Raw genomic sequence first — 13,259 nt, 5'->3', positions numbered from 1 at the left:
GACCCAGCTGCAGTCAAAGCAGAGAGGAGACCCACACCACTCCGCTTCCAGACTGCAAATGAATTGCACATGCGCAATTCCACCCCGCATAACAGTCTTTTGATTCAATTTAATATTCTAACATTTAACAATACAGAACAAAATTGATTTAAATGTAAAAAAAAACACACCAATAATCAACATAAGAAAGTTAATTTGTAGTTCTAAACATATTTAGGTTTTTTTTACTCACTTTTTGTCTCTCCCAAGACGTTATTTCTCTCTCCTACAGCGTCCATTCCAGTTACATGCAAATGGTAAATTATGCAAATTAGGTGAGGACGTCATTTGGCGACTTCTAGCTACTTTGAGGACAGCCAATAGCTACTTTCCTTACTGAAGAGTTGGCAACACTGTGCGCGCGTGTGTTTGTTTGTGACTACCAATGCAGCGCGTGTGAGAGCAAAGCGTCCTGATAGCTCTGTGTTGCTGCTTATTAGACCAATCGCACCGACAACCAGTTCGAGTTTGGTTGATGTGTGTCCTCTATCAGCGGTTGCTATGGTGTCTTTTTACCGGCTGCAGGTTCAGGTTAGAGGAGGTAATGTTGACTCGCCGCATTTCAACACGTGTTTTTTCCTCTCTTGACTCGCATACGGGACGTGGCATTGGGGGCGAAGCTGCATCTTCGATTCCACTGTTGATTTCGCAGGTCGAGATCGTGAGGTCATTTCAATCGGTATTCGATTTACAATCGAGATCGTGACACCCCTAGCGTCCACACTACTTTGGTGTTTTCAAACCCTTAAAAATGAGACTTCTGAAACGCTGCTGGCTCTGTTGTATTTCGAAAACTCCAGGATTTGAGTCTCGATGGGCGGAACCAGAAACTTCTGGAAATGATGACCCAGACACCAATATTTACTTCCTGATAGTGGCTCTTACGTGTCTTCCCTGATTTGTCACGCCCTTATCACATGACCCTTTTCCAGAAGAAAACAAATGACATCAGTCTTGACTAATAGTGATTAATTCAACATGGTCTTGGTTTTCACCATTGCTGTTCTTCTTCCCTAGTATTGTCTGCAACTAAGCAACCAACCACAGAGTAGTGAATCTGCTTCGTGTTTCCATTGGTACGACGGCATTAATGTGGACGTAATATGAATCTACTAAAAATCTTATGCAGTTTGGTAATTTATCAGTGTTTTGTGGTTTACTTAATTGTATTTATTCCCTTTGTATAAAAATTAGATAACAGAAATAATTTACTGCTGATAGTCAGCAAAGACATGTTTACTTTCTCTGTGAATGTTTTACCTTGCACTGCTGTGGCCATTGTATTAATCTAACAGTAAGATGGATGTGACATGTTGAAAGTGTGTTGGAAATGTTACTAGATCTGACCTAGTAAGATTGACTCTGTACACCAGTAGGCCTTAACACTGCTCCATTATGGCTGAAAGTGATCATGAAACATTCAAATAAAGCAGATATCTAAGGAGCAGGAGAAGGGGGGTTGTCACAAGTTCGCTGCAGTCAACGTTTACACCACAACCCGCTTGGTGGCGGGTCAGGCACACTTTTGCTCAGTTCCGCAGATGGTCCATCTTGGGCGCAACTCAGTGCATTTAAACAGGCAATGTAAACGGCATGGTTTGTCTTGGCACAACCAAAAGTGATAATGGGAAAGCCCTACAGGTGCTTATTCAGACATGAGGCCAACAAATTGCCGTCACATTTATGTAACAAAATGCATGTCTGACATTATAAATAGGGCAATATTACACAAAGGGATTTCTTTAACACTTAAAAATGGCTCCCACAGCTAAATGAAAGGAACAGACACAGTAAAAAAATAATGCACATTGCAATAGGGAGGAGACATAGCTGTGCAAGCCTTAACATGTGAGACATCTGCTCCTGTAACAACCTCCCTCTGAAATCTAAAATACTGAAAAATCACCACGTCTTATTTTAATATAGCATTTGAGTGTAACATTTTAGGGTGTCTTTTGCACCAGTGTCTAGTCTTTGTACAATTTGTATCCTGTTTACAGTTCACAGAAACAATGTCACCTGATTTAAGACATTTCTTGTGTATCTTTCTGAAGATTTTTGTGTTGTGTGTAAGTATACTGAGAGCAACTAAGTCAAAGTAAAATTCCTTGCATGGGTAAACATACTTGGCCAATAAAAATCATTCTGATTGTGAGTGCGGTTTTATTGAAGCAGAGATATAAAACACAGCTTTATAGTCTACTTTGAAGATGAATCGTAAATGTCTTGCATGCATACATCCATGTAGTAAGCACCAGTTTGGTCCATACAAATCACAAATTAAGATAGATTTTGTGTAATGGTTCCCTCTTAAAAATACATACACAAATGTGTAAGACTGACTAATTTATTGTGGCCTATGTGTGAAATGCAAAGTACCCATTTAAAACAGTTCAGTTTTCTTAATTATCAGCATGTCAAGATGTAAATGATGAATAGCCAACAGTGTATTTTGAGAACCAGGATCATATTTCTTATCACTCTTATTTTCAGCCTGAAGCACGAACCGGCTGCAACTGGTAGAAACCAGTTCTTGTGGATTTTGGCATTGTTTTAAAAACTTAGACACAAAAGAAATTTTTAGGAATAGACTTTTCTATCAAAATTATAAATACAGGATTGGGACCTGATTGGGAGTTGGGGCTATCACTCTCAAGATTGCTTTACATCTGTAATGTTGGTAAAAATGGCATTAAAATAAGGCAGGATATTATAACTATAATTAAATGAAAAACACACGAACTGCAGTTTCTTATTTAAATTACAACCTAATCAGTCCTATCATTTCTGCTCATATTTATAACGCAAAAAAACCCAAAACTCTGGGTTAACATTTTAATCAATATTCACATGCTGATGAATGCATTTGTTATGATACTTGCATTCACACCATTATGGATTTAGTTATATTATCCGCTAAATAAATATTTAAGATGCGTATTATACACGTTCTTACACATGTTGGAAATACTGTGTATTACATGACATGTTCATAGTTCCCCTATGTGGATAACTATGGTAACTGTTATAGCTTAAATAGGTTCTCATCAATCTGGTGTGATCGTTTTTTTTAATTATGAAAGAGTTACAGGACATGCATGAACATTTGCTCTCTAACATCAACCAATTTCCTAATATCACAGAGACGATTCAGCTGAAATTAAAGGTATCATATCCTCCTTTTAATTATGCTCAATATGAGCAGATTTAAGATTCACAGTAATCTCAAGTATGATGTAGTTAAAAGCACTACTGGTATTTATCATCTATTATAGAAACGACTGATGTTGGGGTTTATATAAGGTGTACAAGGACCTGTGTCATGGACCAACAGCTGCACAGAATTGACTTACACTGGGCTACAAACCTGTGTATACCACGACTGAGAACTGTGTCACTGCAAGACTCAAAAACTCCTGTATTTCTCCATATGAAGAAAATCTGAAGAGCTCACTTATACTGTCAAATTTTTCCTAAATTACCATAAAGTGTATTATAAAATGTAGCTAGCTCTGCAGATTTGTGTAGCAGTTGTACAATCAATATGACATTCTTATCAATCTAACTATATGAGAGGTTAAACTAATTTAGCAACGTAAAAAATAACTGACTTCTAACATTCACAGGAAAGCTTTTGAAAAATGTAGGTGGAGCCTTTTTAAAGCTGCTTCCTCTTCAGCAGAAAAAAACAGACTGTGTAATGAATTACAAATGCACCATGTGAGCACTGCCACTGAGTGAAGTGGGGGAGGTGAAACTAAAAACCGGGCTGTACCATATTCCTAAATGGTAAAAAACAAAGCAAACCATACTGTTTCTAACATGTAGAATAAATTGGGTCCTAATTGTTAAATTATCATGGACATGATGAAAACAATCCAAAAATGCACACTGCCAAATTCCCAAAACTAGGCCTGACTTATTGCTCTCTGGTTTACAGAGAAAACACTCAACTGGTTACTTATCTGTAAATTACTTAATTTAAATCAGAAGAGCTGCTGATTTTCTTTCTGTTTTAGAAAGCCACAAGACAGGGCAAACAGAAAAAAATGCTTAACTCTTGTATTACCATTGACATTAAGCCACACCCACATCTTAGGACAGTGTGGTGCATGGAAAATAACTGGGCTGTACCACTTTAAACCAAGAGGGGGGTTTAACTGCAAATTGTAGAGAATGCAGCAGTTTCTTCCTCTTCACTCCAGCTCATTTTCATATTGTGTGCCATTCAGGCTTAGATATAGTGTTCATTTTCATTTTAGGGATACTCTGTAGTAATCTGCATTAAATTATAGCAGCATCTAAAAAAAGTCAGAAACTCTTCGTTCAAGCTGTACATGGGCGATAATTGAAGTTAATTTATAATTCTTCTATTAACCACATTACTTATTATCTCAGGGTAGACAACTTTTCATCAAAGTCTGTCTCCCTTATTGACCCTCCCCCAAAGTGTAACCTCTGCAGTATGATAGATGTGCTTGCAGCTTGTATTAACCCTACATTCTGTATCACTAAAACATAAAGTAGGCCTTTTTGATTTGATATGGGTTGGACCTTTCAGACTTTAGTGAGTCAGGTACAAATACATGAAAGACGCAAATGTGTATTCACTACTGAATTCCATTTAAAGTACTTCACACTTGTATCAGACTATGCAAAACACAAGCGGTGTGGGGGCATCTTATACTTCAGTCCACAGAGAAATGGGTCACTTTTTTTCATATAGCATGTTATCACAATTATCACAAGTGTCAAAAAACAAGAAAAAAAACAAAAGGAAAAAACAAAGGATGCACTACCCGTGTAAAAAAAAGTTCTGCTAATGTAATCGTAATCAGAATCCATATCGATTAAGCCATTCAGAACCTTCAAAAAAGTAAAGTTAGCTGCAATCATGAAAACCGCGGAACATCGTTGATGACAACATTGAAGGGATGTGTTAAATGTGATATGATCTGCTTGTGAAAATGTGTTATTATTGTAAACGTAAAAAGAAACATTTCTGCTGGTGAAACGCCACCTATGTACTATTAAACTGCTATCTTAGCAAGTAATGTTACTTGCTTTCTACACCCGCTGCTGTGCCAACGGTTTGGGGCTTACTGTAAAAGTCACCAAAAGTACCAAAAAACAGAAGCAAAAAAATATATTACATGACCAGCTGTTAATATTCAACTGTCAAAAGAAGTATGTTATCTGCTAGTGTTAAATAATAGGAGAGCTGCTTAGCTAGCGTGCTAGCTGCAGTACCTCGACTCACCGCCTTTTGCGTCGTCAAGCGATGTTCCCGCGATTTTCAGTCCCGGTAAGTAAAAGACTGTCTCCGCCTCCTTTTGTGCTGCCGTGACTTTACAACTCTTCTCGACCGTGTTGTGTACAACCGTTGTGGTCAGGATGTGGTTTCAGTGTGGCGCAAAGTCCCCCGGGAAAAAACAGCGAGCTGTGCCACAACAACAGCGTACGACTTAGCCGACTGCTCTCGTCTTTCGAATCACGGATAGACTCCTCCTCTTCGTGCACAGAAAACGCTCTAGAACCATACGTCACAAGCGGCGGCGGCGGCGGTTGGTGGACAGACACCGAACGGTCTGCTCTGGACGTTTTCTTTTCCTTCCGTCTTTTCAGCCTCTCGACCGGCGGTGATCGTGCTGAAGTCCTTAACTAAAGCCGGCAAGGTAGGCATGAATCGCTGCAGGACGTGATAGATCGGTTTGTATGGGTGATCTGGCAGAAGTACTTCACGTGTGTTAGAGCAGCAGCTCCTCTGCCTGGAGAAACCAAACTGCAGTGAGGCTGAGACCAGCTCACAGAGCCAACGGTTGGAAAAAGGGACAACAGGGAGCAGAACATTAGCATGAGGAAGGGGGGAGGGAGGAGGCAGAAACCCGGGCTGAGGGGAGGGCTTATAGCGTGGAGGAGGAGTCGGTTAACGACAGCCTGAGAATTTGTGTTAACTTAACTACAGACAAAGGGTCAAACTAGATTTGAAAAATGTATGCATCACAGGAAGTTAGGGTTGTGTTTTAGTTGTCCCCTGTGTGAGTGTTTGTTTGTGTGTGTACATAGTCCCTATTTCTTTGACCATGGAGTGCTGAGTGGTACACTACGCACATTGTTTAATGATGATTTAATAAATATCACAAATCATGAAACTGGAGGTCAGACTCCCAAGATTACAGGGAGAATATTGAGCCAGTGTTGTAAACTGAAAAGGTAAATTTTCTCAGCCTTTACTTTTTTTTATTTTTTGCACCTATGGATTCTCACAAGAAGGCACGGACAAACACTTTTTTATTGTCTTAGCTTTCAAAATATCTAAACCACCACATTAATGAACAACATATTTTCTGTAGTTTTTTTGTGTGCCTGCTGACATTATACAGCACAGTCAGCCATTTTGTTGAGTCACTTGTGTGCATGAAACCTGTAGTTCCCCAGAAGGACAGCAGGGGGTGAATTATAGTGCCGTTCTTATCATAAGCATTACAATGTTTGTTCCTGTCCAAGAGGAGCAAACCTGTGCATCAATTGTAGTCTGTGTTGGGGTGAGTCCCCTTGCAGTTTGTATGTTCATACTCCAAAATCCATATGATCAGGAGTAGGAGGTGATAGCTGCAGATGCTCCATGCCCTATTCCTCTCTCTCTTTCTCTCACACAGTCTCGCACACCAGGCAAGGCCTGCAGTGCTAATCTATTAAAGAGAAGGCTTTAGGTTTGGCAAGTCTCTCTTTTTGACCTACATGCGTGAACAAACTCAGCTAGGCTACACTGTAACATATTGCCTCTGCACTGACATGGAACTATAAAATGAATGAAATCAATGGTATTTGCATTGCATATTTGCATCTATATTCAGGAAACACTGTATGCAGACCATAGGATCCATTAGGGAGAAAAAAAGCAAGATTATTACAGGAAACAGCCAAAAAATCAAAAGTGTAACTGCTGTACCCTCTGTCTTTTTGTCGATTCACTGTTCAGAATCAGTGGTAAATAAAAAAACAACTAACAGACGTTGAAATGGTTTACGAAGTTGTCACTACAAATGTTTCTTTACAAAAAACGGGTAAATCGCTGCAAATAAGAATACTCTGTTTTTTTTGTTGATGTTGTTTGTTTATTCATGTTTGTATTTGTCTTAATAAATTGATAGTCATTTATTCTCATTCGCTGTATGCTGTAATTTAAAGCCTCTGTGGAGCTCTGGCGCTAACTGTCTTGTTTTTGTTTTGCTTTTTCGAAGATTTTTTCAGTGGTCATTGTTTTCCCCCTTTTTGACAGCTCACAGCAGTGATAAACAGGATATATAGGAAGACAACAAGGTGCCAGAAAAAAGTCAGTATCCAACCCTTGATCATTGCAGTTTCATGGTGTGTCTTTTAAGCCACAAGTTAAAAAGATACAGGGAAGAAAAACTGCTGTGACACAAAGTCACACTTTCACAGTTGTATATAACTGTGTGGGTGTGGCCTGATTTGCGTGTCATAAGATACACAGAAACACATCTCCATTATTACTTTGCAAAGTGAAATGCTGCCATATTTTTATTAGTATTATCATATTTATCGGATTTGATTATTTCCACTAAACCATGTTAATTAAGGTTTTAATATGATAAACAAACTTTGCTATATTCAAGCTGTAACTTTATATGGTTTCACCAGGAGAGCAAATAACTAGAAATATCCCACTATTACCTCTCATAGTCACTTGAATAATCTAAACCCGTTTTACATACATAGAATCAACAGCTTTTGTCGATATTGAGAAATGTTCACCTCAGTTAAGTGATAGCCTGTTTAAAAAAACGTGGTTCAAAATTGAAGTCCCTCAAAGGAAAAGAACCTCTCAGTGAACATGGCGTTAGAAAGCACATGTGTTGTTGCCCGATACGCATTTGATCCAAAGAAGCACCATTCAAGAAGTACATGGGTCCACTTGTAGAAAGTCCAGTTATGTTTATATAGTCAAACACATTTCATGTATGAAACTTCTTTGAGACTGGTCTTCCTGTATCTAATCACAACAGTCACTGTGAGCTAGCACAATATACAACAGTGTAACTTGAGGAAAGCGGCATGTTTTTTTGAAAGACATTAGACGACTTAATCCAGTTTACCTGACAAAGGCTGGCTAATCAAACGCCTCGCATCGCCTCGCATTACTTAACATTGTTAAAGTTTGCACTTCAACAAACTACAAATCTGCAGCCAAATACCAAAGTTTAGATTTGCTTATAGTGTTTGACTGGTGCAGCCCCATGGTCTTTTTCTGTCTGTAAAAGGAAGGAAAAATTGCACACCATTAAGTTAGATCAATATTTCGCTATGCAGACCAGCTAGACAGCTCTCTGTCACCTCTGTCCTCAATACAACCCTGTATCAATCATGTTGCTAACACTTTTTTTTCAGAATTTGGTGTTGTGGGCTCCATGCATGGTTAGAAAAGCTCCATAAGGAACCCAGTTGAATTGGAAATGAAAAAATTACCCAGATGTCTCTGGTCTAGTGACATCAAGAGGCAACAGGGGACATTTGATATTGCTTACTGTATGAATTTTTTTTCTATGGCACAACAATTAAATTGAAGATGACTATTACTAATTACAAGCCGAATTTATGCATGCACCTCCAAACTGTGCTGTATGGATAAGACCCATATATTACTTGTTAGTGTTTATTTTTTATTCTCACTTTGTCTAAATGCAGTCCAGCAGCTTCCTGACAGCAGAAACGCATTTTCCGAACTACGTTGTAAAAAATGGGTTGAACTTATGCCTTGAGAAGAAACAGCCCGTGTCTCCCATCATTTCACTTCCTCTTTTGTTCTCCCTCTGTAACACCAAAAATACTGCAAGATTTGTCGCAGATTTTCAGTGCTTTTGGGAAGGAATTATTCACTTGAAATATAACATACAAAGGATCTTGTTTTTCTTGTACTTTTATGAGCACTGGGGCTGAAATTGTTAAGCCTGTCCTGGAGGCCTGGGGTTAGCCTTACAGAATTGGCTATCAGGTGATTAAAATAACACACAGTGTGACCTTTGGATCTTGAACATGCTGAGATACTTTTATGGCATTTTGCATGTTAGATAGAGATAATGTGTGTAAAGGTGAAATTTCAACCTGGAGATTGTGCACAACTCATAAAGTGTTGGGGGAAAAAATGGAAATGATTCGTCCTCTTGGGTGCATGAATCTCTTCAGTAAATTTCATGTCAGTCTTCATCAGAAAAACTCAGGCCAAAATCATCAAAAATCATTGTATTGGGAAAATGTTGTCACTTAGACATAATGCTGTAGACTCAAATGCCCCACCCCCACTATTGTCACACACAAACACCCCTCCCCCAAGACACACACACGCTTACACAAAACAAATCACATATTCCAAGTTCAGGCTTGTATAGGACATGCCATCCTGTTCAACTTTGACAGCTCTCATGTTGAGACCCATTGTTCCTGTTCTTGCTCTTCACAGACAATACACATGTTGTGAAGCTGATAGGACTATATACTTTATCATATGAAAATATATATGTGTAAGCAACAGTTCCCTGTTTGACATATGGTCATGTTGCATAAGAAATATGAGTTTATCAAAAAATGTTATCCTCTGGGGAGCATGACTGTGTTCACTAAATTTCAAGTCAGTCTTAACGTTATATTTCCATATCTCTTGTGTTCAAGTCCAGATTTTGGTAATAATGGTGGTGCAATGATGACCTCTAATGGCCACAAGATCTACAGCAAATTTCATATAATTAGGGCTATTAGTTCTCATAGAACTAAGTGTTGTTGTTTTTTAACCTGGTGTTGATCCTGAATGCAAGATCAAAAAGTAATCAGAATCATTAGGAATCATCCTCTGGGTACCATGAATGTATCAAAATACATGGTAGCTGTCCAGTAGTTCCTGAGATATCTTTGAACCTTTGTATTGTGACAGAAGAAAAATCCCTACACTGTCCACAAACTGTTATTTGGTTTTCAACCCCTTGTGTAACAGCCATGTTGTATCCACATTTATCATTTCTGTAACAACAAGAGTATACATATCAAGGCAACGTTTTACTGCATCGAGTGCTCAGAATGCTACTGTGTGTGGACAAGATACAATTCATTCCAACGTTTTTGGTTAATTTGTGTGCATGAGACAAGTGTATATACAGAGAGCAAGCACAATAGACTTTTTTTCCCAGAAGCATGCAGTGCAGTGCTACTAAGGAGTTAGGAATGGAATATAGGATAGCGACAGGATGATGAATGGATTTCTGTTAAGTGTCAACAAGCACTAAGCAACCCAAGACTATCTGACATAGTCCCCATCAGGCCAGTAAAACACCTGATGCAAACATTCTATCTATCTATCTATCTATCTATCTATCTATCTATCTATCTATCTATCTATCTATCTATCTATCTATCTATCTATCTATCTATCTATCTATCTATCTATCTATCTATCTATCTATCTATCTATCTATCTATCTATTGTGGAGTAAAATAAAGACAAATAGTTACTGATAATGATTGTTGTATTTGTTAGATGATAATCAAATGTGAAGAGATCATGATAAGTGGTTGAAATGTATGTTATTCTACACCAGCTGATTGAATGTGCACTTATCAATTGAATTTACTGTATTGTAAACCCTATGGATGTGAAATGTAACCAGACACAAGAGTGAAATCACGTAACCAAATATACAACACTTTTATTATTTTTAAAATGCAGTAGGAAGAGAAATATAATACAATATATCAAGAAGGAAAATTTGTTTAAAAATTGTGTATTCTGAGGACAATACCTTGTTTTAAAAAAACAGTGCTGAAGCGATAAGGAGATATTTGTGTCAGGCACAGCCTGATTCCAGAGAAAGAAGGAGGAGGGAAATGCCAAGGAAAAATACCCATGTCAACAAAATTGAGGTATAGCCATGGGAGGAGTTGGGTATTTCCACTCCCAGTTTTAGGGTATAGAATAAGACACCTAATGCTCAATGTTAGATCATTTCTCATAGACTTTGTCTGTGTATTTGGTCTCGGGTTTTGCTGCCAGCAATAAAACTCAGCTTTGAAGACTCTTGGTGATTTTTGGGTGATTTTTGAGACTCTGAAAACACTTTTGAACAACCAAAGAACGAGACGTTGATACACGACACTATCTATAAATATATATGTATGTATGTACGTATGTACGCATGTTTGTGTATATTTATATCTATATCTATCTATCTATATACATATACACACATATAGACAGAGAGGGAGGGGGAGAGAGAGAGAGAAATTAACCAAAAACATGAATTTTTTGTATCTTGTGCACAGAATAGCATTTCAAGTGCTAGATGTAGTAAAACATAGCCTCGATGCATTTATTTTTTCTCTTTATGACTTCTTCGGGACTGTGTACAAAAGATATTTTGCAGAACATTTTTAATGAAAGTTAAAATTGGCCACGAACAAAAAACATAAATACATTGGGGTAATCCTTAGTGAAAGAAATTTAGAAAAAACAGCTTGTTGGCTTTCCAAAGTTTTTGTTATACTGCCACCATCTGACCAGTCAGAGTAACTGCTTGGCTAAGTTACCAGGGGAGGTCTTGGTAGCGTAGTCTCACTGACCCCAGAAAAAGTAGTGAGCGAATTTCAAGTCCAAATGGCTACTGATTTGACAGTGAGTTAACAGCTAGCCTGGCCCTCTCCAGTTCAAAAGTGCTAAAACCAGCATATTGATGAGCTGGGGTGTTGATTCTCAGTGTGGTTGGTAGTATTATTTGTCAACTTTTGTTTGACTTCTGCCCTCATTGTTTATGGCGCTTACAAGGCAAATTCCTCTCTTAATCACCTTCAGTTAAGGGACATTTGACAATGCTTGGCCAGACATTTGGTGAACACTTACGGTGGTGTACACCTCAGTATTGCCTCAAAATCATGGTATCATTGCTTATACCAAAAGGCTTCAGGTCACAGGAAAAACAATGTCAAGTCCGAGGTGTCATATGAATGGGTCTTGGTATCATATACTGTATATAAGATTGAGTCAAGAACAACTGGACTTAAAAATATATTTCACTCCCACAGAAGTTAAATGCCTGACACTTCCCAACAGTCAGTCAGAAATGAACAAGCCTTGTGGATGAGAGGTGAAACATCTTCAAGAATCAGCTGCTCTCAACTCAAACGTCTTGACACTCAAAAAGGAACCAACAAAGTGTGTTATAATCGGCCCAAGTGGCAGCAAGTTGTAAGACATTTGTATAGGACCTAAAATAGTGCCTTGTGGCACACCACAAGACAGAGCAGCAGTTGCAGACACAAAGTTGGTAAAACATTCAGAAAAAAAATTGTTATAAAAATGTAAAACCCCACTGCAGGGCCTATCCAGAAATACACTGCTCATCACGGATGAACAGTGTTGAAAGCTGTACAAAGTATTTAGCTGCATTGCCTGCATCAATATGTATCTAAATGTCATTAGAGACTCTACAGTAAAGTGATCCAATGTAGGCTAGAATGGAGCTTTGCAAGAATGTTTTCAGGCTCAGGTTGTTGAGACCCGTATGACAACTGGTGGTTAAGATCATATCAACATTATTTTCAAGAATACACTAAATGAAGCAGTTTGTGATGGATATCAAAGTCATTTTCTGTACCCCACCTCTTAACTGGCATTCTCACTGATCTCCACAATTTGTCTTGTAGGTGGTGAGCCCGCAAGGAAAGGATGATTATTCCAAAGAGTGACCACACAGTTTGTCAAGGGAAGCAGTTTCATGTATTACAAGTTTTTCATATGATTTTCTGGAAACTCACTCAGCACATACTAATATTCATGATACACCATTATTCATGAAACCCTTATAGGAATGCCAATATTTTCATTTGAGATAGTTTTAAAACTGAGACTGCAGAGATTTTTAAGTTCAATACAAGGTGTATGTAACAATACAGCTACTACTAATACTAGTAATAATAATGATAAAAATCCCAAATATTGATTTCAGCATAATATATAATTTGTAATATAAATCACGTAAATCAATTATTGTTGAGACATTAATGAAAAAACTTTCCAAACAACATGAGAATGTGCTTTTATTAAATAAAGAATAAATTACAATAAATAAGACATTAATGTATAAATAACTCAATATAACGCTGGAAATTATATCTCAATGTGTCACACTAACTTTGAGAAAAGTGGTTATTAAATA

General features: G+C 37.9%; 1 protein-coding gene across 3 annotated transcripts in view; it reads right to left on the bottom strand.

The window, feature by feature from the left end:
* The window catches only part of atf7ip (activating transcription factor 7 interacting protein), a 35,511-nt gene extending 29,653 nt beyond the window's left edge, over positions 1–5,858 (bottom strand). The window contains exon 1 of one of the 3 annotated variants that reach the window (XM_062428869.1): positions 5,290–5,858. The gene's annotated coding sequence lies outside the window, so the exon portion shown is untranslated. The remainder of the gene's footprint in view (positions 1–5,289) is intronic. The other 2 variants (XM_062428862.1, XM_062428877.1) reach the window with 2 other exon arrangements.
* Positions 5,859–13,259: the final 7,401 nt, after the last annotated feature.

The sequence above is a fragment of the Scomber scombrus genome, chromosome 2 (assembly GCF_963691925.1).
Source record: "Scomber scombrus chromosome 2, fScoSco1.1, whole genome shotgun sequence".
Taxonomy (NCBI): domain Eukaryota; kingdom Metazoa; phylum Chordata; class Actinopteri; order Scombriformes; family Scombridae; genus Scomber; species Scomber scombrus.
The sequence above is the reverse complement of the archived record's forward strand: the minus strand, read 5'-3'. Positions and strand labels throughout refer to the sequence as shown.